Consider the following 24,904-nt stretch of genomic DNA (forward strand, 5'->3'; position numbering starts at 1 on the left):
GAAGTCAATGCCACTCATGTGGGAGATCTGGACTGACCCCTGCATCAGGACCCATGTCTATGCTTCCTTACTAGCGACTGCTCAGTATCTGCATGGGTTGGGAAATGAAGAACCGGCGTTTGAGCCATTTTCCCAGCAGCCATTAACGCAGGAGTCACTGGGACAGAAACAGTAGAGAAGCCTTTAAGCAAGTCACTGGGCTACACCAGCCTCTGTTGCCTGGTCTGTCAAATGAGAATAACAATTTCATCAACTAATCAAAATGAGGTCACTGTCACGCGTGGCTGTCCTCTAAGCCATGCAACTGTCATCTAGGGGAGTTCTTCTGCGTCCCCTTGAAAAGACCATCCCAGCTGGACTAACTGACAGTTTATGCTCCCTTCCAACAGACAAATGGATGAAGAAAATGTGTTTCACATATATGCAGGTATTTCTTTCACGCAGTCGTAAAAAAAAAGAGCAAAGTTATGTCATATGAAGGAAAATACATGGAACTGGACATCACCATGTGAAACCAAATAAACCAAAGCCAAAAGGACAAGTATTGCATGCTTTTCTCTCATATGTGACAGCTAGATCCAAACCTACTTGTATGTGTGTTTGGTATGGAGACTGAATATAAATTACGTATCTTATTATTAATGATATGGCATATATATCATATGAAAGGAGAGAAACGAGTATAGTGAGAAGGAACGGAAACTGTGGGAAGCTGGAAGGAGGGACAGAGGAAAGTAACGGAGGGACCAAACATTAGCAAAGTACAATGATACTTATGTATGGAATGTCATAAAGAATTTCAACATTTTACTTGATAACTAAAACATGACTTATAAAGGAAGAGGTCCAAAGTTTGCTGGGATATTTTGCTAATGAGAATGTAAGAAACAGCCCCATCATCCAAATTCTAGTGGAAGGAAGGTAGTATAAACTCTCCGAAGCAGTTTGGAAACTTCCAGAAAGCTTACAAATGCAGGTTGGGGGAGGTGGAGCATGTGGGTATGTCTTTAAGGCATTTTCTTAATTGCTAATTGATGCAGGGGGGCCCGGGTCATGTGGGTGGTGCCAGGCATGTAGGCCTGAGCTATATAAGAAAAGTTGCTGAGTAGGTGGGGGAAGGAAAGCCAGTAAGACCATTCCTCCATGGTCTTTGCTTCAGTTCCTGCCTCCAGGGAAGGAAAGGGCTTTTTGGCTGACAGAGTATACTCCATCATTGAGGAAAGCCAAGGTAGGAACTCAAGGCCCTTTCCTTCCCTGGATTGCTTTTGTTCAGTGTTTTATTATAGCAACAGACTTACACTTAGCAATTCCACATCTCATTATGGAACTCTGAGAAATTTTCATTAAGAAAAATTAATATTATAGAGGTTTGGGGGATTTGTATTGGTTTTGTTCTGTTTTTGAGGGAGAGAGGATGCTGGCTAGTTTTATGTCAACTTGACACAAGCTAGAGTCATCTGAAAGGACTGAGAAAAATGTCCCCATAAGGTCAGGCTGTAGGCAAGATTGTAGAGCATTTCCTTAATTGGTTAATTAGTTTCTTAATGATGTGGGAGAGTCTAGCCTATTGTGGGCAGTGCTTTCCTAAGGCTGGTTGTCCTGGGTTCTGTGAGAAAGCAGACTGAGCAAGATATAGGGAGCAAGCCAGTGAGCAGCACCCCTCCATGGCCTCTGCATCAGCTCCTGCCCCCAAGTTCTTGCCCTGCTTGAGTTCCTGTCCTGGCTTCCTTCAGTGATGGACTATGATGTGGAAGTGTAAGAAAAATAAACCCTTTCTCCCCAACCTGCTTTTGCTTGTAGCATGTCATTGCAGCAACAGTAACCAGAACAAAGGGTGTGTTTGTTTGTTTGTTTGTTTGATATCAGCACAACTCTAACAGCAAGCCGAAAGTCTGCAATGCAGAACTATTTAACTCAGTAGCTCCTACCCCCACCCCGTACAACAGAAAGCAAAATAGATCACATGCGAGCCCATACATAACACAGTCGTCATGATGCATTGCTAAGTGATGCTCGCTCGGAAAATGCACATGGCAGCGGTAATATGCTGTAAACTGTGTAGAAAGAAAACACACATGCACATGTATTCAATGCGCCAGGACTCTGGAAGAACACACAGAGGCCATTATGAAGCCACATGCAGGTGGCCTGCCTGCCTGACACAGCTGTGGGCAGGAGACTTCACTTTTATTTATTCTGTCTCTTTTTGTGCCTTTTGAATCTTGCACTAAATATGTATTTTACTGACTATAAAACATTCAAGCAAAAAATAATGAAAAGCTTAGCCCAACCCTGCATCTGGACCTTTCTTAATGATATGTATCCTTTCTACCTATGGCATCGTGATTTATGAACAGTTTAGAGTATTTTTTACATTTCACTGTTTGTGAATACAGAATTCATATAAAATATAGCTAACACACTTGAATACTTATCTTGTACCAACCCCCATCCTTAATACCTTACGTGCATTTATTTTGCTTATTTCTCTGTGACCTCTGATGCTCGCAACAGTCACAGTTTGATTTCATACACACTAGCACTCTCCTAAGGGTCGCTCCTACGGTCACTAGCTGCAGGCTCAAGACCTTATCTGATTCAAAGACTGTTGACTCCAGTTCCAACTGCCTTCAAGTTGGCCTTAACCGCCTGGCACCGTTGCTTGCTCTTCCAACCCCCTCAACACCCCCCACACAGTACCTGGAAATCTAGGAAGAACTCAATGATGCTTTTCAAATGGACAAATAAAAGTGAGTGAAAACACCCCCTCCCACACCAGCCTGAACACTGTACTTCTAGGTCCTGTGCGTTCCCAGACACAGAGAGGAGGAGAAAAAACAGGCCGGCTTATAAATAGTCATGGGTTTCCATTACTGCCTGGAGAAAAATATGAAGAAGGAATTGTGCCAGCCTAACGAAGATGAAGGGGCTGGCAGTTTCACACAAGAAAGGACATTTTTAAGCAAAGGTGCTAGAGCTTAAACAAATCCCAGGGGCCTAATCTGTCACTTCCACCTGAAACAGAGTTTGCCTCTCAGTGCTAAGAAATGTCAAAGAACCAAATGCATGGTCGCTGCCATGCAGAACCCACGGGCTCCCTCCAAAAGCAGGAGCCTCAGCAAGGCCACCCTTCAGCCAGAGAGCTGGACAGCAACAGATCCCACGTGGGACCCCTCCCCTTTCCAGCAAGGAACAAAAGTTTCTGTTATCCATGATACATCTCCCCTACCACCACCAAATAGCCAGTGTATTCACATATATGTCTCTTTTATAGACTTACAGCAAATGACCCTTGGACTTCCTTTGGCAACTTGAACCAAGGCCACGATTCTCATCTTCCATGATTTATGTGGGGCTTAAATAATAAATTGCAAGGGTGTTGTAGAATTTATAGTGCTCCAAGTAGGTCATTAAATAAATCAGTGTATAATTTATATAAATGAACCTAAATCGTGTAGTAGAAGGATTTCATTAGAAAATTTGTCCTGTGGGTAGCTAAACATGAGGACAGGTGGGGACACGGCTGTTCGGGAACAATCCCTTCCCCCAGGACCAAAGAGAAGGGGCTCTGTGCTGCAGGCCAGTCCATCCAGTTTCCCCCTAGCCTTGCAGTCTTCAGGAAGATCCACTTCCACCTCTGAGTTCCAGGATCTTGTAGCCCAAGCCAACATAGTCACAGAGACTGACTCAGCTCCAAGTCAAGCCAACCTCCCACCATGAGCATGGCAGATCCCTGGATGACCGAGGATGCCTTGTGCCTTCTGAACGAGGCACTCCTGGAGTGCTTCTGCAGACAAGGTGCCAAAAAAATCCATGATTCTTTGACCGTCAGGTATATTCACCTTGCCATGGGCAGATGTGGCCAGCTACTGCTGCCCCTGGTCTCCAACACAGAGTACATTCAGCTTCCTCCTCCTCCTCCTCTTCTTCCTCAGAGGTATAAAGGACAGACTGATCCAACAGGCAACTCCATTTAAAACAGATCAGCTCCTCAAGGTCCTCTGCAGCATCACTTAGTGACAAGAATTTCTAGAGTCTGTTGTTGTTGTTTTGTTGTTTGGTTTGGTTTGGTCTGGTTTGGTTTGGTTTGGATTTTTCAAGACAGAGTTTCTCTGTGTAACAGTCCTGCTGTCCTGGAACTCACTTTGTAGACCAACTGGCCTCGAACTCAGAGAGATGTGCCTGCCTCTGCCTCCTGAGTGCTGGGATTAAAGGCACACACCACCACCACCTGGCGAATGCCCAGTATCTTCACCCCATTGGGAACAGAACATAGCTAAGCTAAGCCTCCACTAACCAAGGCATGGATCCTGGAGGCTGACCCCAGCATAGATATCATAGGAACAAGAATTTCAAATGAGAGGAGAGGGTCCTGTGCTCTTTTTTTATTTTTTAAGGAAATTTTGGTTTTTGAGATAGGGTCTCACTATGTAACCCTGACTGACCTGAAGCCCACTTTGTATACCATTGTAGTATGCTGAAGAGCAATCTGTGTCCCGCCACCCGGCTAGCTTAACCCCCGAAATAACTACACAGAAATTGTATTAATTAAATTACCACCTGGCTCATTATATCTAGCCTTGTATTGGCTAACTCTCATATCTTGATTCAACCCATTTCTAATAATCTGGATGTCACCATGAGGTTGTGGCTTACCGGGAAAGATTCAGCATGTCTGACCTGGCAGTTTCATGGCGGCTCTCTCTGCCTGCTTTCTTTCTCCCAGCATTCAGTTCTCTTTTCCCCGCCTATCTAAGTTCTGCCCTATCAAAAGGCCAAGGCAGTTTCTTTATTCAACCAATGAAAGCAACACAAATACAGAAGGACCTCCTATACCATACCATGCTGGTTTCAAACTCCCAGAGTTCCACCAGCCTCTGCCTCCTGTGTGTTGGGAGTATAGCTGTGCATCACCGACCAATTTAGTCCTCTGTTCTTTTAACTGCTGTTTCAGGAAGATTAATAGGACGGAACTAAACAATATAAAAGATGAACACAATATTCCAACAAAACCTCCCTCAAGGAAAAGAGAAAGAGACAGAGAAACAGAGAGACGGTCTTGTGAATCAACCAATCCCATTAGCCTCTGTCTTAGTTAGGGTTTCTATTGCTGCAATGAAATACCATAACCAAAAAGAAAGTTGTGAGAACAGGGTTTATTTGGCTTCACTTTCACATCGTAGTTCATCATCAAAGGAAGTCGGGACAGGAACTCGAACAGGGCAGGAACCTGGAGGCAGGAGCTGATGCAGAGGTCACAGAGGAAGCTGCTTACTGACTTGCTTCCTATGACTGGTTCAGCCTGTTTTCTTATAGAACCCAGGACCACCAGCCCAGGGACAGCACCATTCACAAGTGGCTGGGCCCTCCCCATCAATTACTAATTAATAAAATGTTCTACAGGCTTGCCTGCAGTTTGATTTTATGGCAGCATCTTAATTGAGGCTCCTTCTTCTCAGTTGACTTTAGCCAATGTCGAGTTGACAGAAGAATTAGCCAGAATATCCTACTTTCTTACTTGCTGTTTGTTTTTGTTTTGTCTTGTTTTGTGGTGTGTTTTATCTTTCACTTTCTTTGTTTCTTTGAGATGGGATCTCAAGTAGGCCAGACTGGCCTCAGGCTCCCTAACTAGCAGAAGATGACCTTGAACTCCTGGCCTTTCCTCCTCCACCTCACAAGTGGGAATGCAGGTGTGCTGCAAGGTGTCCAGTTTATGGCTTGGGTTTTTTTCTATTGTTGTTTTGCAGTAGGACTTCAAGCCTAGGAACCCAAGCATGCTAGAAAAATGCTCCTAACCTCCAACCAGGGACCTCGCCTGCCTGCTGCCTCCCTGATCCACTGCTATTCTCCCCTGCACCATTTCCTCCCTAATCCACCGCCATTATCCCCTCTACCGTTTCCTTCCTGATCCACCACTATTCTCACCTGTGATTCCATTCCTCCCTGATCTTTGCTCTGGGAAGTCACACGCCTCCTCCAGCTGTTCTTGGGCTTGCTCTTTTTGGCATCTAAACTACATCTGACCCTTCTGAAGCCCTGGCCAGCTCACCTGTTCTCTCTTTTCCAGGAAACGTACAGGAACGCTTTGTCAAGTGGCCTTTAAGCAGCCTCGTTGCTCCCCATGCCTGCCACTCTTCCCTAAAACAATGTTGTCAGAGACATCATCATTGGTATCGCCACAGTCAGCCTGCTCCAAGCTGTGGCAGCGATACAACCATCTGCTGCGCATGTCCTGCTTCTACATCTTTTCAAATGATTTGTCCCTGCTACAACAGCCATTCCCCTCCTCTCCAGTGCTCCAGGACCCTGCTTCCCCCTGCACCCTGCCCAAATCCAGTTTCCCTGGAAAGCTTTCCTAATGAGCCTCATCCAAATCTAAGCAGCACGCCCACCTCAGCCCCAGCTCAGAGTGTCCTGTCACACCCATCACCCATCCTGGGACAGCTTTCAGACATGTCCCATGGTCTTCAGTCACAGAGATGTGGTGACTCCCTCTCTGTGACATCAGTGGCAGTAACTTTCCACACAGTACATGATCAATAAATTTAACTGTCTGACTGATTGATTCAGAAGAAGTCCTGAGACAGCATCCAACCCCCTTCCCCACAGGCTTCTAGCCACGCTCCCCTGAATAGCAGGCAGCAGGAGCTCCAGGCCCTTCCACCTACTCCCAACCCCAAATTACAGTGTACCAACAGTACATGACTGACTCAACCCTTTGGCACAATCTTAGTGGGGATCAGGTGAGAGACAGAGCTAAGGACTGCAAGGCAGGATTGCAAAAGGTAGGGCCTGTCACAGAATGCATTCTGTGCAGGCTTTCAACTGAATCCTCAAAGCATCACGGGAACAGACTCAGATCAGCCCCGGGCAGCAGCAAGCCATGAGCCCCAGTCCCTCCTGCTATAAAACCCTCCCTGTTGTCGGCATCAGGGACTTTTCCTATTTCCTACCTTGATTCTCCCCATTGCTTTTAATCATTGCTATCATTTGGATCTTGTGTCCTCCAAAGGCTCACGTGTTAAAACCTAGTACCAAGTGGTGCAACTAGGAGGTCTAGGACAATTAAGAGGAAGTCAGATAGATAGATAGATAGATAGATAGATAGATAGATAGATAGATAGACAGAGAGGCAGAGAGGCAGAGAGGCAGAGAGGCAGAGCGACAGAGCGACAGAGAGACAGAGAGACAGAGAGACAGAGAGACAGAGAGACAGAGAGACAGAGAGACAGAGAGATAGATAGATAGATAGATAGATAGATAGATAGGATAAGATAGATAGATAGGATAAGATAGATAGATAGGATAAGATAGATAGATGAATATCAAAGAGTACTTTCTTTTTAACCAAAAATAAAAATTAACTTTCACAAAGGCTCACATTTTGTGCCAAGAACTATAGAACTCTTACCTCATTTCATGCACACAGTTCCATTAGGTAAATTACCACTGTTATTCCTATTTTAAAGAAGGGAAAACTGGGGGCCTGTAGAGAAGGATATAATATTATCTAAGTAAACAGAAGTGCATTATAAGCAACTTCCAAAACTCTAGACCTGACAGAGACATCTCGCTTCCTGGACAGTCACCCAAAGTTGTTCTGCCATGTTGGGGCATCCATCTTCAGCCTACAGGCCCATAATATCTGGCAGACTTTTCCATGGAACAGGAAATTTGAAAGATTGTTACGCCTATATTGACATTTTGTCAGTCATTTTTTTCTGTGTCCTGCAGAATGTTTGGCAGACTCTTTCATGAAGCAGGAACCCCCAAAAACCATCTCACCTTCTTTTTAGCAACTTCAGCAGTCATTTTTCTATGGGTCCTGCATGGTCCAATATATACAGCATATCATCAAGCAGCCCAGGCAAGGGCTGTTTCTTGCCCAAATGGCTAGCAAACTCGATAAGGAGTCTCTTTGATGCTCATCATCCTTTTAAAGGTGAATTGGTGCTGCCCGGAGCAGGTGTGTCTCATTTTTATGAAAAGTCCTAAGTTAACAAAACATTTTAGAGGCCATATTCTGTAGATTCTTGATGGTTTGAAGAATATCTATCCATTTGAAATATATCTCTGTACATTGAGAAAACCCAACTAACATGATTACAAATTTAACAATTATAAATTACTATCTAATAATCTGTAGTTTTTAAGTATATATTACATTTTTAAACAAACTGTATAAACATAATACCTCAAACAAGAGTAGAAATATACATATAACAAAATTGATCTTAAATTTGTATCAATAAACCAAAGTCCATACCAATGTAAAGTATTCATTTCTATATCATATTCTCCCATTTGGTTTTTTTAGAAAGAGATTGACTATACACTTATAATCAACCCCCTTTAAATGAAAACAAACATTTATAAACAATCATTTTAGGAATTTCGGCATAGTTTTCTCCAAACTGCTTCATGCTGTTTCTTGGGTGAAGCATTTTTAAGGTCCATGAAAACCTTTTGGGGGGTTTTGTTCCATCAAACCACATTAGCCTGAAAGGAATCCACAGGTTCCAATCCTCTGCAGAAACAAAAGTAGAACCTCTTTTCCAAAGTAACATATCCTTAGACTCAAATTTTGAAGTCAAGATACTTTTAAAATATATATGTTGGTTTAGCTTAGCAGGCCCCAGAATCAAATGTCTCTCTGTAGCAAAAAAATTCAAAGAAAACACAATAATATGCTTAATCCATATTGTGTATTTTCCATCTTCATGTGGCTTATTTTTTACTCTATTACTTTTTAATATTTATTTTATTATCTTTACATTTATCCAACACTGTGACTCATTCAGAGGTCTTTTTCATCTGAATCTGTCTTATTGCTTATCTGTAATCATTTTCTGACCAGGAGTGCCTTTTAAAAAAATGCTAAGCAGGCATGTCTAGGACAAACTCCATAGCCCTGCCTGTTGGCTATGCCTATCCAACATGGTGGAGGTATGTTCACTGCCTCTGAGAGCCATGCTCACAGTCCCAGCTCCAGAGACACAGTAGGTCTATGTTGCCATTAAAAAATTTGTAACACTCTGCTTACAAATCCTAAGCGCTCCATAGACAAACTTCCCAAAAGAGCCAGAGCAGTTCATGCTGCCAGTCAAAACCAGGAAGCCATTTCTTAAAGAAACCATGCAGTTTTTTCTGCTAATGCTAAGTCAAGAAGCCGTCTCTTAGCAAACAGAACCCACCCAAGAAAATGCTGCTACCAAGAAGTCATGCATAACTCTGTTCTTTTGTGACTAGAATTCCTTCCCAAGTTTTCTCAGGTTTTATGTAGATGTAGTTTTCCCACATTGGCACCATTTTGTAGACAGAGACTGCTCTTTTCATTCCTGGCTGCCCAGACCCAAATAATCACACAGAAACTATATTAATTGCAACACTGTTTGGCCAACGGCTCAAACATATTTCTAGTTAACTCTTATATCTTAAATGAACCCTCTTCTATTAATCTGTGTGTCACCATGAGGCTATGGCCCTGTGGCCTACCAGTAAGGTTCCAGCGTCCTTCTCCTTTGGCAGCTACATGGCATCTCTCTGACTCTTTCCCTTCTCTCTCTTTATTCATCAACCAATAAAAGCAACACATATACAGAAGGACATCCTACATCAGGGGCCGGAGAGATGTCTCAGTGGTTAAGAGCTCTGACTGCTCTTCCAGAGGACCCAGGTTCAATTCCCAGCACCCACATGGCAGCTCACACCTGTCTGTAACTCCAGTTCCAGGAGCTCTGATGCCAATGCACATAAAATAAATTTAAAAAGAAGAAGGGGAAGCTGAGGATAAGCAAGATTAAGTATCTTGAGTTGGTAAGTATTCTTAAAATCACACAAATGGAATGAGTATAGTTGAGTTTGGAATCTACTTGCTGTTCATATTGAAGATGAGTATTTTTCATACACTTTGCTGTGTCTTGAGACAAAGAGTCCTTCCCCAAACAGTAGAATGAGCCGCTTCCAGAGAGTAGAAAGTCAAGGAGATCAGCCATGGAAGGGTGGCACCTGAAGAAGAAAAAAACACTGAGGAAGATTTCTAATGATTACTAATGACCACAGGACTGGAGAGGTGGCTCAGTAGGTAAGGGCATGCACTGTTCTTGCAAAGGATCCAAGTTTGGTTCCCAGCACCCACATCAGACCTATATCCACCTGTAACTCCAGCTCCAAGAGGTCTCCAAGCCTTTCGCTTCCTTGGGCACCTGCCCTCAGGTTCACACAGGGAAGCACATAAGTACACACAATTTTAAAATAATAAAATATGCTTTAAAAGACATTAGCAACATTTACTAGACTCTGACCCATTCCAAGTGTTACCTCCACAGGTAAGTTGGAGGAGTGAGTTGGTGCAAAGCAGTGGATTACATGACAAAGCTGCCCCAATTAGCTTTGAAAGTAACCATATGGTGCTGCCAAAAAGGAGAAAAGGATCCAACAGATCGACTTTACCTCCACCACTACCACCATCAGCTTAGCAAATAGCATTCACTCTGTACCTGCTGTGTGTGACATATGGGATGTGGATTATCTTATTTGCTGTGGGATGTGGTGTATGTGTGCATTTGCCCATGGGGTGGTGCATGCAGGCAGAAGCCAGAGGAGGGCAACAATCAGTGGCACCGTAGTGAGCACAGCTGCATTCCAGAGGACGGCTTGTGTCTTCTGTCTCCCTCTACCTCATTCCTTTGAGACAGAATCTCTTACAAAGCCTGAAGCTTGCCTCTTTGTCTAGGATGACTGGCCAGTGAACTCCCAGAATCCCCCTGTCTCCTCCCCACAGCTTATGATCCAGGCACACATGGTCATGCTTGGGTTTTACATGGGTGCTAGAGATTCAGACTCAGATCCTCATGCTGGCACAGCCCTCTCTCCAGCCATGGTTTCTCTAATTCAATCCTCACAACAACCAATAAGGGGTATTACCAACCCCCCTTCCACAGGAGATGAAGGCACAAAAGGCTGCAACAACTTTCACCGAGCTTCACAGTGAACCAGCAGAAGGACAGAAGCGAAACCCACAGTTGCTACCTCTAGAACCTGGGTCTACAGACACAACCCCACAGAGGATTCCCTCAGTCAACACCCATCAGGGGCTCAGAACATTGGGGTGTGGGAGAGGATGGAAGAACACCTCCCATGGAGGACAGAGAAGACTGAATAAAGAAGGGTGGTCAAGTGTCAGCCCTAGAGAGCCTAGAGGGAGCAGAGCAGGAGAAAAAAGCATCCTGGCACCAGCTGGTAACCCAGAGGTAACTCCAGCAGCACCTGGAGACAGAGCCCTGAGTCCATTTGACTTACATTTGCTGCATCCTTGGTTCATCTGATGCTCCTCTCAAATAATCACTATCATGTGTGAGCAGAACTCTCTCAGATCGGTGGGGGTCTCAAGATCGAAACTAGCCTCAAGGCCAGGGAGAAAGCTTGAGCAGTTCAGTGCAGCAAGCAGAAGCGTGGAGACCTGAATATGATCCCCAACACTCATGAAAAAGCAAAGGCCAGGGATGGGTATACTACATGCACTAATAACTTCAGCATTGGGTAGGGCCGGAGAGGAGCTGAAGCAGGAGGATCCCTGGAGCTACCTGGCCAACCAGCCTAACCCAATCAGCAAGCCCCAGTGAGAGAACTTGTCTAAAAAACAAGGAAGATAGCTCCTGACATTGAGATCTGAGGTTGACTTTGGCTTCCACATGTGCACGCACACACACACACACACACACACACACACACCTCAGTTTTGAATTCCATCTTCATGCTATACAAAACTCTTTTTGCTTTTGTCTGAGGAGGTTATTTGGCAAGGTGTCCGAAAGCCTATCAAAACAAAAGAGGTCTAGAATTTACACCCTTTTCCACGCCTTTGAAAGAACCGTTGTTTCAGCAGAAAAGGCGTGAGAGCTGATTGCAATGCTCGGTACGTGCAGGGCTTGATGGCTGCACGAACAGTCTGTTTGCATTAGGACACGGGCCTGTTCACCAGGGTAAGTGCTGATGACTGCATAGGAATTATAGTGAGATCTCAGCCTGGAAGATTGAAGTTGTAATTGATCTCCATTTCCATATTCTGTTGGAGATTGCTGTAATATAATTATCATGGAAAATTCCACAAATACATATGAAGCGCTTGCAACATCAAATAAGTGTGCTGGCGTCTTAAAAATATGCCGGGTTTGAGGTACAATTATCCCCCTGTGTCCACAGGGGACATATTCCAAGACTCCCAGGGGATGTCTGAAATAGCAAATCATATCAAACCCTATGTGCCGTGCTTGTGTACATATGTGTTATCCACTTATAATTAAACAGGCAACAACAAATGCTAAGCTAAAACAATATCAGTGTAATACTGAAATGGCCCTCACTATAATAACTTGAGCACAGCCCTGTGATACCATGACATGCTGCTGACTGACTAACTGGTAGGCAGTACATATACCATGAATACATTGGACAAAGAATAAGTCTCCTATCAGGTAAGATGGAATGAGACAACATAAAATTTCTTCAGACCACTCAAAATGCCACATGATTTAAAATTGCATTGTTTCTTTCTATTGTTTCCCTTTTAATATTTCAGACTGCCGTTAACCAGGGAGAACTGACATCACAGTTTATGTTGTGGTAAATGGCATATTGCAAAGAGCCCCCCTTTCCCCGTGTGGTATACATGAGAGCTCCCCTTTTGTCTAGAGCAAGACCAGATGAAGACCGCCCAAGGTCCCGTTCTCTGCTTCATACACGAGCCACCAAACTGTTTCATCCCAGACTGCTCAATTGCAATAGGAGCAAAACACTTGTTAGGTAAACCTGAGTTATATCTAGGGATGTGGCTCAGTCAATAGCATGCTTGCCCAGCATGCACAAAACCCTGGGTTCAACCCCCAGCACCTCAGAAACAAGCCCTGATGGTAGGCACCTCTGATCTCACCATTCAGAAGGGAGAGACAAGAGGATCCAAAATGCAAGGTCATTCCTGGCTATCCAATAAATTCAGGGCCAGCTTGAACTACCCAAGACCATCTCATAAAAAGAAAAACTTGAATTAAGAAGCTTTTTCTCCCCTTTTCCCAGGCCCTTGACCTTAAGCAATACACAACCTGAGCCAAAAAACAGCCCTTCAAAGACAGTATTCCTCTAGGCAGATCATGTCTAAGCCACTGTCCTGATCCTCTCTCAGCACACAGCCAGCTCCATCTAGTCTTGTTCACTCCTCTGTAAAAGAAATGCCGTTTTGCCTAACTTCTGAGACACTTGTGTGTCCAAGTACCCTCCCTGTATCGGTAGGCTCTTTCAATCCTCAAACCAAATCCTTACATTAATTCTTCAAATAAATCCCAGGGTTGCATTTTATTTAACAACCACAAGCACCAGTGACCTATGCCGGCCATGGGATGACCCTGAAGAATCTCGGACTCATGACGTTCTTCCGAAACTCCCTAGGTCTTAGAAAGCACCCAAAGGCACACACTGGAGAATGGGTACCACACCTGGGCTGACACATAGTCATCCATCAGGATGTCCCCACAGCTCCAGGGCCAAACCCCTGCAGGTTGCTCTGTGGCCTCGTGGACAAGGCTAACCAAGCCTCCCTTTATTTGTGCTTTCATTGTCAAAACATGCTTGTGATTTGAATTCCCAAGTGTCTGATTGGTCATCGCAGGGCATGTTCTTGGGTCCAGAACGGGAAGATATCCCTCTGTTGGCATCCTAGGAATGAAGCAATGCTCCCCATGCCACCAATAATACTCACACGATGAAGAGAGCTTATGTCAGGGAGCGGAGGAGGTCTGCCACAGCCTCCTGCTAGATCTTAGATTTTTTGCTTGTTTTGCAGTATTGTTGTTGAATGATTTGCACTTAATCCATGACATTGATATAAAATTCACAAGCGATGATGTGTGTCTCAGGGCTTCCCAAAGCAATATACGGATTGACAGATGGTGCTGCTCCGAGCCGTCACGCCCCTCCCTCTGCCCCTTGCTCACACCTTTGCCTTTGATGAATTGGGCTGAGACACAAAAGGATTATTTTGCTAGCCAATGAGGTCTTCAGCTCCAGAAATCCTTCCCATAAGCCTGAACCACTTATCACAGAAGATCCAGGCCCCATGAGACAGGAGGAGGAGAAGGTGTCAGCATTAACCCAGCTACCTGCTTCTGCCGGGACTTCTGCCAAAGGCCAGTGGTGATGAGCAATAAATTATTGTGCAACATGCCAACATAGCAGCTTGTGGCCAGCCATTAGAGTAAGCCACCGAGCACGGGAATTTCAAGGACCTCTCAGCACACACCAAAACGAGCGTTATTGCAAAGCCAGGTGTTTGGGTCTAATTGCACGAAGCAGTTTGAAATGTTAATCTGCTCTTGAAAACTTCTCTTCTCTCACAGGCAGTGTAGAAGAGAGACTCCAGGCTAAGGCTTTGATGGGGAAGAATAAATAGTTTGTTCCCTCTTTTACTTATTCCTTTGAGGTTGTTTGACAGCTTTCGAGCCATAGATTCACAGATCAAGGTGGCAAGAATTGACCTTGAGGGCATCAGCTCTGTGTCCTGCCAGAGTCCAGCAGCCGTCAAGCTGTGCCAACCTGGCCCCAGGCAGCGTGAGTGCCTGCTTCTAGAAACTTGTCCAGTGATGCCTCTTGCATGACACAGCAGCTAGGCCTGCCTCCAGTTTACCCAGCGACTCCCCTTAGTGCAGGATGAGTCAAATGTTCCTGTTCCAAGAAGCAGTAAGCTCTGAGCATTAAGTGAACCTCCAAGTCAGACACAACTGGCTTCCATTCTCCTTATGTCCCTGCCAACTGCACGACCTGGGACATGAGCTGTAGTCTAGATGTTGAATGCCTCCCCCAAAGTTCACGGTTAAAGGCTCAATTTCCAGGGTGGTGCTATCAAGGGGTTACCGTAGGTATCCAGGAGAAGCCACATAGCAAGACCTCGGGTCTTTGAAAATATACCCTAGAAGGGAATTGTAGGACTCCAGCCTCTTCCTGTATGTCTCTTGCTTCCTGGCTACAGGATGAGATGTTTACTCTTCCATGTGCTCCAGCCATGATGTCATGCCTCCCCACAGGTACAATCCCTGAGGTGGATCCATCTCAAATTAGTACCTCCAAAACTGTGAGCCAAAATAAGCCTTTTCTCTTCATGAATTCATTGCCTCGGGTATTTTCTTATAGCAATGGGAAGCTGCCTCCTGTTTGCCGCTGCCTCTTTACCAGGTGTTCTCTGTGGCTTAGAAGGTGCTTTTCCAGGAAGGATGATAAAGTAAGAGATGTACTATAGTGGTATATTATTTGTGTTTTAATAAATAAAGTTTGTCTGAGGATCAACGAGGGCAAAGCAGCCACACTGGTCAGTCATACAGGCCAGGCAATGATGGCACACACCTTTAATCCCAGGACTCAGGAGACAGAGGCAGACAGGTCTCCGTGAGTTCAAGACTACCATGGGCTACACAAGATTGATCCAGAAACAGATCCAGGTAGTGGCAGCTCACATCTTTAATCCAGTGACTGCAAGTCACACACTTTTAATCCCAGTCCTGGGGAGGTAGAGACAGGAGTGATATGGCTGGGTGGAGAGAAGAACATAAAGGGGAAGAGACAGGAGCTCAGTGAGGTGTGGAGTCTGAGGATTCAATATGAAGATTTGATAGAGGTAAAAGGTCCCTCTAGTGGTTGGCTGCTTTGCTTTTCTGATCTTCGGGTTGAACTTCACTATTGGTCTCTGGGCTTTTATTATTTGTGCTACAATGTACTGATTTGCTTCTGTTCATAAAATCTCTGTTATTTTTCTATTCTGGGAGGAGATTAACAAAGAACAGAAAACCTGGGTCTGTTAAAAGGTGGCTAGCACAGCAGATCACCCCAGCAGTCACCAGAGCAGAATGTTTTATAAAGTAAAAAAGAACTGAGATGTTTCCATGAGTAAAGGACTTGCTACACAAGCCTGGGGCTCTTGATTTGATCCTGGGCAACCACATAAGAAAGCCTGTCCTGGAAGTGTACATTTGTCATCCCAGCATCAGGGAGGTAGAGACCAAGGCTATCCTCTCTAGCAGCCAGCCTCACCTACTCACCAACCTCAGGTCCTAGAAAAAGACCCTGTATCAAATAAACAAGCAACCAAGCAGATGGAGCTGGAGGGATGTGAGGGATGCTTAGGAAGGAGGGGTACTCAGGAATGAGGGATGCACAGGCATGAGGGATGCTCAGTTATGAGAGGTGATCATGTATGGGGGATGCTCAGGTATGAGGGACGCTCAGGCTTGATGCACAAGCCTAGAGACTTGATTTTGATCCCAGAGACCCATGTAAAAATAGAACCTACCCCCACAGACTTGTGTGCTATGCCAGGCACACCAACACATACACATTGTGCATATACACACAACATTTTAAAAAAAAAAAACCCAAGGCAGGCAATGCCTGCGTAGCCTGAGTGAGCCTGAGGCTCACTGCTGCATTCACCTGTACATGTACACAGATGCACACACACACACACAAACACATACACACACATGGACACACATACACACACAGACATACACGGACACACATGGACACATGCTATAAGGAGATTCATTCATACAAATACTGAGAAGAGAAAAAAATGGCAAAGAAGTCACAATGAATTAACTCATACTGACAGCAAACAGCCTCCCTCCATGGCCACAGTGAGACCAGACTCATTTTTCCAAGCAGAAAATTCCCTTCCCTAAATGAGTATCTGGAGACCTGGAGCAGGTGAGGTAGCTCCCCCAAAGGCCGTTGAAAAGTGAGGCTCTCTGGAGGCTTCAAGGTTCCATCTCATCTGCATCTGAGAAAAATCACAATTCTTCCCAGAAATGGGCAGGATTTCCCAGTGTCTGGCATCCCAATGGAGGGTCATTCTGACCGCACGTGAGCTCTGCCCCTCTGTCACTCACTTATCTTGCTGCTAGGACCTGACAAGAAGCAACTTACAAAAAGAAGGGTTAATTTGAGTGTACAGCTTGAAGGGATACATTCCGTCATGGAGGAGAAAGCAAGATGGCAGCCCATGCATACATGCATACATACATACATACATACATGCATACATACATACTGCATAGTGGCAGCAGTGTGGGCAGGGCTCTGCACTTACTCACCTCTTGTTCCTTAGCTGAACAAGCAGGAGAAACATTGTTGACAGAGGTTTCTATCCCGCCCGGTCTCACAGCCATTTAGTCCCAAACAAATACACAAAGGTCTACATTAATTGTAAACTGATTGACCTAATAGCTCAGGCTTCTTATTAATTCTTCCTTACATCTTATATTAGTCCATTATTCTTGCTGTGTTAGTCATGTAGCTTGGTACCTTTTTCAGGAAGGCAATCACATCTTGTTTCCTCTGTGTCTGGATGACAACTGCAGACTGACTCTTTTCTCTTCCCAGAATTCTCCCATTCTCTTCGCCCCACCTATACTTCCTGCCTGGTTGCCCTACCTATACTTCCTGCCTGGCTACTGGCCAATCAGCATTTATTTAAAATATGTGTGGACAACTGCATCCACAGAAAACCTGAGAGCTTGGGAAGAAATTCTAGACACAAAAAGAACAGAGTTAAACACAGCTGCCTGGTAACATTTTCTCAAGTGGGCTCTGTTTGCTAAAGGGAAGTGCACCTCATTTAAGAGAGGCTTCCTGACTCAGTTTTAGAAGCAAAAATCTTGCAGCTCTTTTAAGAGGCCCTGCCACCAAACACTTAAATGGTGTTTATAAGTAACCAATAGCACACTTCTTGGTGGTGGCAGGGACCTTGAAACTCCATAGAGTTTGGTAATAAACATGGCTGTAGCCAATACCTCCACTATTAGGCTGGATTCTCAGAAAGCTAAGGAATGGGCTGGATCTAGCTGTCAAAGCCACGGCTTTAATCCTAGTCCTATCGCTTAGCAAATTAAAGACTCATGTGGTCAGAAAAAGAGAGATACAGTAAAAATAGTTTCAGATTTAAAAAAAAGCTTCTAAACAATTTACAGTGTATTTAAAAATATATGTAGGCTTGGGAGAGAAAAGAAACAGAATAAAGTCCTTAAAATTAAAAAGAAAGAAAGAGAGTAGTTGGATGTGGTGGCACACACCTTTAATCCCAACACTTGGAAGACAGAGGTAGGCGGATCTCTGTGAGTTCAAGGACAGCCTGTTCTACAGAGTAAGTTCCAGGACAGCCAAAGTTAAACAGAGAAACCCTGTCTCAAAAAGCCAAACATTAAAAGTAAAAATAAAAGAAATAGAGTTTAAAATAAAGTCACATAAAGATGGAAAATACACAGAGTATGGATACAGAGAGTGTATTATGGTGTTGTCTTTGAATTGTATGACTGCTGAGGAAGGAGCAATAGCTGTTAAAAGACATTCGATTATAAACGCTGCTGGATTAATCCAACATACATATTTTAAAAATGCCTTGACTTCAAAATTTAATTTAAAAGGTATGTTACTTTGGAGAAGTTTTGCTTTTGTTTCCATAGGAAATGAGAGGCTGTGGATTTATTCTAGGCTAAGAAAAATCAGGTTTGATCAAGGAAGACCCCCCCCCCGAGAAATCTCCGATAGGAGCAGATGGCCCAGATGCCTGAGTTCTACATCCAGAACAACCTCAAGACTGCTGGCTGAGATGATCAAGCCTCACAGAAAACTCCAGTCAGGACTTGATCATAATTCTAACTTTTCTTTAGGTCCCTGTAAAGTAATAAGTGCCCCCAGAACACAGTCAAGCACAGTCTTTTTGGGTGCACGCTAACAGTGCATATTAATACAACAAGGACCCTGAGAAGCCCTGCAGCAGATAGACCTGCTCAACACACAAGTCCCTCATCTACCTTGCCCACTCCCCGTCTCCCACCCCTAATTCCACTGAATTCTAAGAAAGGCTGAAGAACATGAGCTATGGATTCAGTTGGCTCAAGCCACATTTAAGAGTCTTCGCTGGTTCCTTAGCTAAAGAATAGTTTTCCGGACATGAGCAAGGCCCGAGTGGCCAACCACGGATCTGACTGTGAACAGCTAATTCTCTGCCAAATGTCCTTAACATTCTGTGAGTAGCAGACATGTGGCAGAATCTCCCAGAGCCCAGGATGCGATGAACCTACCTGTGCAGCCTGCAAGCCCTGCTGAAACCCTTTGGACCCCTGACGTTGAGGCAGACTCAACACTGAATGAGACATCCCATCCCCCATCTGACCTGTGCTGGGGAATCCCAGAACACCGGCTCTCACATAGCCAACTAACCCTGTAGAGACATCTAAAACACAGCCCATCACACAGGATGGCCTTAGCAGTAGCTTCCAGTATCAATCACTACTGGCTGATCAGCCCAACTTTGACTTGCGCCCCCACCTACCCACACTCCACTCATGCATCAAACTTCCCCTCACGGCTTCAGGCACTAAAAATTTTTTTAGCGAGCTGTTCTTAAGCTACACAGGTTTCGGTAGAAAAGAGTTTGGAACACAAAACTAGCAAATCAAAGGGCGTGCTTGGCTTTGCCTTCTGTCTCTGTGACATCTTTATTTGACAGCTGCAGGCCCTCCGGCAGGAGGGCTGGAGCCCACGGTCCTGCCAAATGGCAACTTCTGCTGCTCCCTCCTCACCTGCGGTGGCCTGCAGGCTGTCACCTGAAGCCTTGCTGGCCTTTGTTCCCTTCGAAGGCTCCCCAAGCAGCCCAGGCACATGCTCTGCTGCCAGAGGTGTCACACAAGGAGCCCAGAAAGTGATATAAAATAGAAAGTGGATAATACGTGGGTGTCTGCTGGGGTGATGTGGATATGAGTCCTCTGTCCCCTCTAAACTGTCCCCTCTCCCTAGAAAGAGTTTAACTGCTCCTACCTGAAGGCACAGAGTGTGGGCTACAGCCTCCCCTTGCCAGGGCAACTGTACAGTCCAGTAGCTCCCCCTGCCTCTCACTCTCTCCCCCTGCAGCCCTTCCCAGTCAGCCATGGCTCTCTGCACTTCCTGTGAGGTTTAGTCCCATGAATCCCTTAGATATGAGGAATTCTTTAAAAACAACCCTGGAAGGGGGCCTGGGGATGTGGCACAGTTTTAAGAGTGCTTGCCTAGCACGTGGAACACCCTGGGGTCTATCCGTCTATCCCTGTTTCATGTACACCATGCCTGCAATCCCACCACTCCGGAAGTGGAGACAGGAGGAGATGCTCAAGGTCATCCTTGACTATGTAGAGAAGTCAAGGTCAGTCTTTTCTACAGAAGACTCTTATTAAAATAATAATAATAATAATAATAATAATAATAATAATAATAATAATAATAATAATAATAATAAAAACAGCCCAGAAAATACAAGAGAATGATAGAAGAGATACAGTGAGCTGGGGTTGCACAGACTTGTTACATTGTTACCTTTCTGCTTCTGGAGAAACAAATGTATTCATATAGAATTCCACATTGAAATTTTAATTTAAAATTGAAATCAGAATGCATACATATGTGGGTGTGAATACACATAAACCTACAATATATGTATGTGCTAGTTTCCTACCTGACACCATTCTAAAATAGCTATTAGCACCTGGATATGGTGATACACACACAGGAGGATTGTCAAGAGTGTGTGTGTGTGTGTGTGTGTGTGTGTGTGTGTGTGTGTGTGTGTGATTCAGCTGTAATATAAACAAGTTTAGGCATTGCTTTGAAGACCCAACTTTTCTAATAAAGGGATAAAAGATTGAGACTAGGGTGCAGCTCAATGGTAGAATGCTTGCCTGACATTCCCAAGGCCCTGTGTCTAATTCCTAGTGGGAAAGGAAGGAAAGAGGGAATGGGAGGGATGGAGAGAGACGGAGGGAGGGAAGGAGAGAGGGAGGGAGGAAGGAAAAGAGAAAGGGGAGGGGAGGGAGGGGAGAAGAGTTAGCTAAATCCTCAGTGAGCAAGAGAAGGTCCCCAAGTAATGTCCCCTGCTGCTGGAGTTCACAAGAGCAAGCCTGCTTTACAAAGTGTTGAACTTGATTCTATTTAAGGCAAATCAGTCAGGCATGGTGGTGTGAGTTTGAGGTCAGGACAGGCTACACCGTGTTGGAGGCCAGGAGTGGATGAACAGAGAAAGGAAGCAGCCGCATTGGAATGGGGAGTTCAGTAGGGGAGCTGAATGTTACTGGCTCTCAGCAGAGCTGGTTTCTGAAGCACTGGGTTTTTAGCCATTCATCAGCTTCTGCACAGCCTGTCAGGCAACACAAGCGTCAGAAGCCAAGGGGTCAGATGTGAGGTAGGAAGCTGTAGAGCTTGGACGCCAGCCCACCTGCTGTTTCTATGGACCCAGCTGTGGATTTAATCACTAATCCTTCCCCCGCCCCATCACAAGGACACCCTGGGACCGGACCCAGCTTCAGCAGAACCCCTTTCTCACCCACTGTGTGTTGAACCATTCTTCATCAAGTCTCTAAAGTAAGGCCACGCTTCAAAGTACTGTGACGTGGGATAAACTGTCCAACCAGCCCAGGAACCACCATCTTCTCTTTCTGGAATGTTCTCTGTAAAAATCATTTCAAAAAAGATTCAACAAAAACAATGAATATCCTCTTTCACAACTCAGGTGTCCTGATTCTTTGTTTGTTTGTTTGAGTTTTAACTCTATCATTTTTTTTTCTTTTTCGAGGTGGGTAAGTGCATAAACGTGTAATTAATAAGGGATACACCCCCCAAGTGAAACATCATGGCTTCAGAATGGCCATTCTAACTGTACACGAGTTTATTAAGATGGATAGCGTTTGGGACTGGGCAGGTGTTTGTTTGAGTGGCTCTATTAATCTAGCTATATGATGTTTCTATAGGTGAGTTCATTGCAATAAAGTTGTTTTTATACTTAACAATCAGTTTTTTAAAGATGTGCTTGTTCCATAGGAATATCAATTCCTAAAATGTTCAGTAATCAAAGTCCACTTAAAAGAATTAGCGTAGTGCACATAACAGAATGTAAGTGGAGTGTCAAAAGGATGAATGAGATCGGTGAAGCCAAGACAAAAATAATCTCCAAGATGTACTATTTAGCTTTTGACAGAAGTCCAGTTGCCCTATGGGGACAAGGTCATCCCCTGCCTAGCAAGGAAGAGCTACCGATTAATCACCAGAACTAATGCTGGCAAAGCCTGTCCCTCGGCTGACAGCCAGGACCAAACGGTTAAGCACAGTGGGACAGACTTTGGGAATAGTTTTGTTCCAGGAAAATCAAAGCTATTTCCTTCTGAACAGAAACCAGATCGCAGTTGAAAAGAAAAAAAGGCAGGCATAATTTTTTTGTGTGTATTTATGCTTTTGGGGGATAGAAAGCCGTTGACTTGAGATCAAAGCTAGAAGTTTCTAAGCAAATGACATCTTTGGGAGGTGGGGACTCCTATGCATGTTCATGTATGTGCATGTGTGTGAAGGCAAACGACAACCTCGTGCCGTGTCCTTGAGTGCCATCACCTTGGTTTTATAAGATTTGCTTTTATTTTTATTTCCTATTTACTTATTTATGTAGATGTGTGTGTGTGTGTGTGTGTGTGTGTGTGTGTGTGTGCAGTGTGTGCACAGATACCCTCAGAGACCAGAAGAGACAGCAGATCATCTTCACCTGTAATTACAGGCAGTCCTGAGTGCTGGGAACCGAACTCAAATCCTTTGGAAGAGCCACAGAGTTTTTCAGTCCCGCCCACTTCTTGGTGTTTGAGTAGGTGGCCAGCAAACCCCAGGGGTTCACCTGTCTCCACCTACTTGGTGCTGGGATTTCAGGTGGGTACCACCATGTCCATCTTTTTATGTGGGTGCTGAGAATTGAACTCGGGTCATCATTTATACGCAGAAAACACATGGCTATGTGAGGTATCTTCCCAACCTCCGGTTATCTTTATTTTCTTTTCTTTACATCTCTTTCATTTTAAAAAGTAATTGCAAAGCCCCATCCCTAGAAAGGACAAAGACAGAGAGCTGCTGTGTTAGCTGGGTCTAAATTTCAAACAGAAGTTTTGTACCCCCGGGGGGAGAATGAGGATGAGACCCTCGGCAGAAAGGGTGGCTTCTAGAGCAGACCTCTCCCTCTTGCTTGAATCCAGATCTTCTTGCGACTCTTCCGTGCTAAAAGTTCCAGGGCCACCTCAGCAGGCTGTGGCATAGACCTCCACACCCTCACCTTGGACTATGTATATTCTCTAATCCTTGACCAGGCAAACAGCTGTATGGACTAGAGATCGCATTTCTCAATATGTCTGCCAATAGGTATGGAAAATAGGTGAAGTCAGAAAGAAAACCAAGGACAGGTGAGATGACTCAGTGGGTAGCGGCACTTGCTGATTTCATGAGTTCAGTCTGGGGATGGAAACAGTGACCGGAGGTTGAGCAGCCCCTTGGGACCTACTACAAGACAAGCACTATAGAAACCTGGCGTCAATTAATCAAAAGATGAGCTGTGTGTGCAAGCACAAAACTACAGCTATTTTTAGGGTTGACTTTTGTTCCCGTCTTTTAAATGCAAGATCTCATTCTTGAAAAGACAAAACTGTGTTTTTGGAAAAACATTACTAGTTACAAAGGGCCTCAGGTGAGGGAAGGTATGGCTACAAATGGGGCAGCAGAAAAGAATTTGTAGGGGTGAAAAGGACAGACCTGTAACCTCCTTGTGCTGGTGTAATTCCATGAATGTATGATAAGACTCATACATCAAAAGCTCAAGTCTACAAAATGGTAACTTGAGTTCAATTTCAAAAGGCATCTTCTAAGTAATCAAAAAATAAGCAGGCCCATAGGGCAGTTCATCGCGAAACTAACAAGGGCCGTGTAGCCACTCCTTCCAGGTTCTGCCAGCGTCTGGGAATTGGGAATGATGACACCTACACCACTGAGCCTACTGGATCATTCGGAGATGGCTATGAAATGAGATCTTAGGTGGGGAGGGGTGGGGGCAAGCAACTGGTAGCAGTTGGATAACAGCAGATCACAAGGGCCATCGCATCCTGTACTGTGGCATTCTCTGTACATGGAGGCTCATGGGAGGCTTTCAAAGTGAACAAAATTAATCAGCAAAAGAGAAAAGAATATGCTGCTTGTTCATTCTAACTAGCTGACCATAGTAATTCTCCCATCAACCCCCCAAAAATAGTGCAAGCAATATGATTTGTTTTCTATGCCTATCTGCCCAAAGACTCTCAGTGATTTCCCAAAGCCTAGAAGCAAGCATGGAGTTAGGGAAAAAGTGAGGACAAAGCAAGAGACATGCTTGAGATTAAATTCTCCACCAACACAGGGCAATGAGAACACTGACTCAATGTTGGGGATTAATGAGTAAATCCAAAATTGGGGTTTTCTTATTCATTTATGTTTAGGGATTGAGATTGGTGCTCATTGTCTCAAATTCACCCCCAAGTCACTCCTGATGACTCCAGAGAACCCTCCTCCCTCTCCCTTGCTCCAGGAGCAGTGCAGTTTATAACTTAGACCACTTCTCAACCCACCAAGGACTTGACCCACAGCCCTGAGAGATCCCATGCATGGCCAACTTGAAGCACCCTCCTTGCCTTGATTATCTACCACTGGGCCTTTTCCCCTCAATTCTAGCAGCTAAGAACTCAACCACTCTATAACAGGAGAGAGCAACCCTCAACCATCAGAATCAAGAAATAGAAGGTGGTGCCGTCTAGAGAGATGTCTTATTAGCTAAGAGCATTTCATTGACTGTTCTTCCAGAGACCCTGGGTTTAATTTCCAACCACATAGTAGCTAACAACTGTCGGGGGGATCTGATGCCCTCTTCTGGATGCTATGGGTACTGCATGCACACAGAGCACATGCATACAGATGAGTGACCTATCAGCAGACATAAAGTAGGAATAAAAATAAATAGGGAAAGAAAGGAGCAAGCACACTAGCTCCCCAGTGGGGTACT

The 24,904-nt window shown here is 44.7% G+C and overlaps 1 long non-coding RNA gene across 1 annotated transcript; it reads right to left on the reverse strand.

The window, feature by feature from the left end:
* Positions 1-9,855: 9,855 nt before the first annotated feature.
* On the reverse strand, positions 9,856-21,520 carry LOC125389125 (uncharacterized). Its single transcript, XR_007228396.3, has 2 exons — positions 21,395-21,520; positions 9,856-10,008 (listed from the first exon to the last, which is right to left on the reverse strand). It is a non-coding gene; the product is annotated as an uncharacterized LOC125389125 (long non-coding RNA).
* Between the last annotated feature and the right edge of the window lie 3,384 nt (positions 21,521-24,904).

Source organism: Myodes glareolus, chromosome 4 (genome assembly GCF_982192425.1).
Source record: "Myodes glareolus chromosome 4, mMyoGla1.1, whole genome shotgun sequence".
Classification (NCBI taxonomy): domain Eukaryota; kingdom Metazoa; phylum Chordata; class Mammalia; order Rodentia; family Cricetidae; genus Myodes; species Myodes glareolus.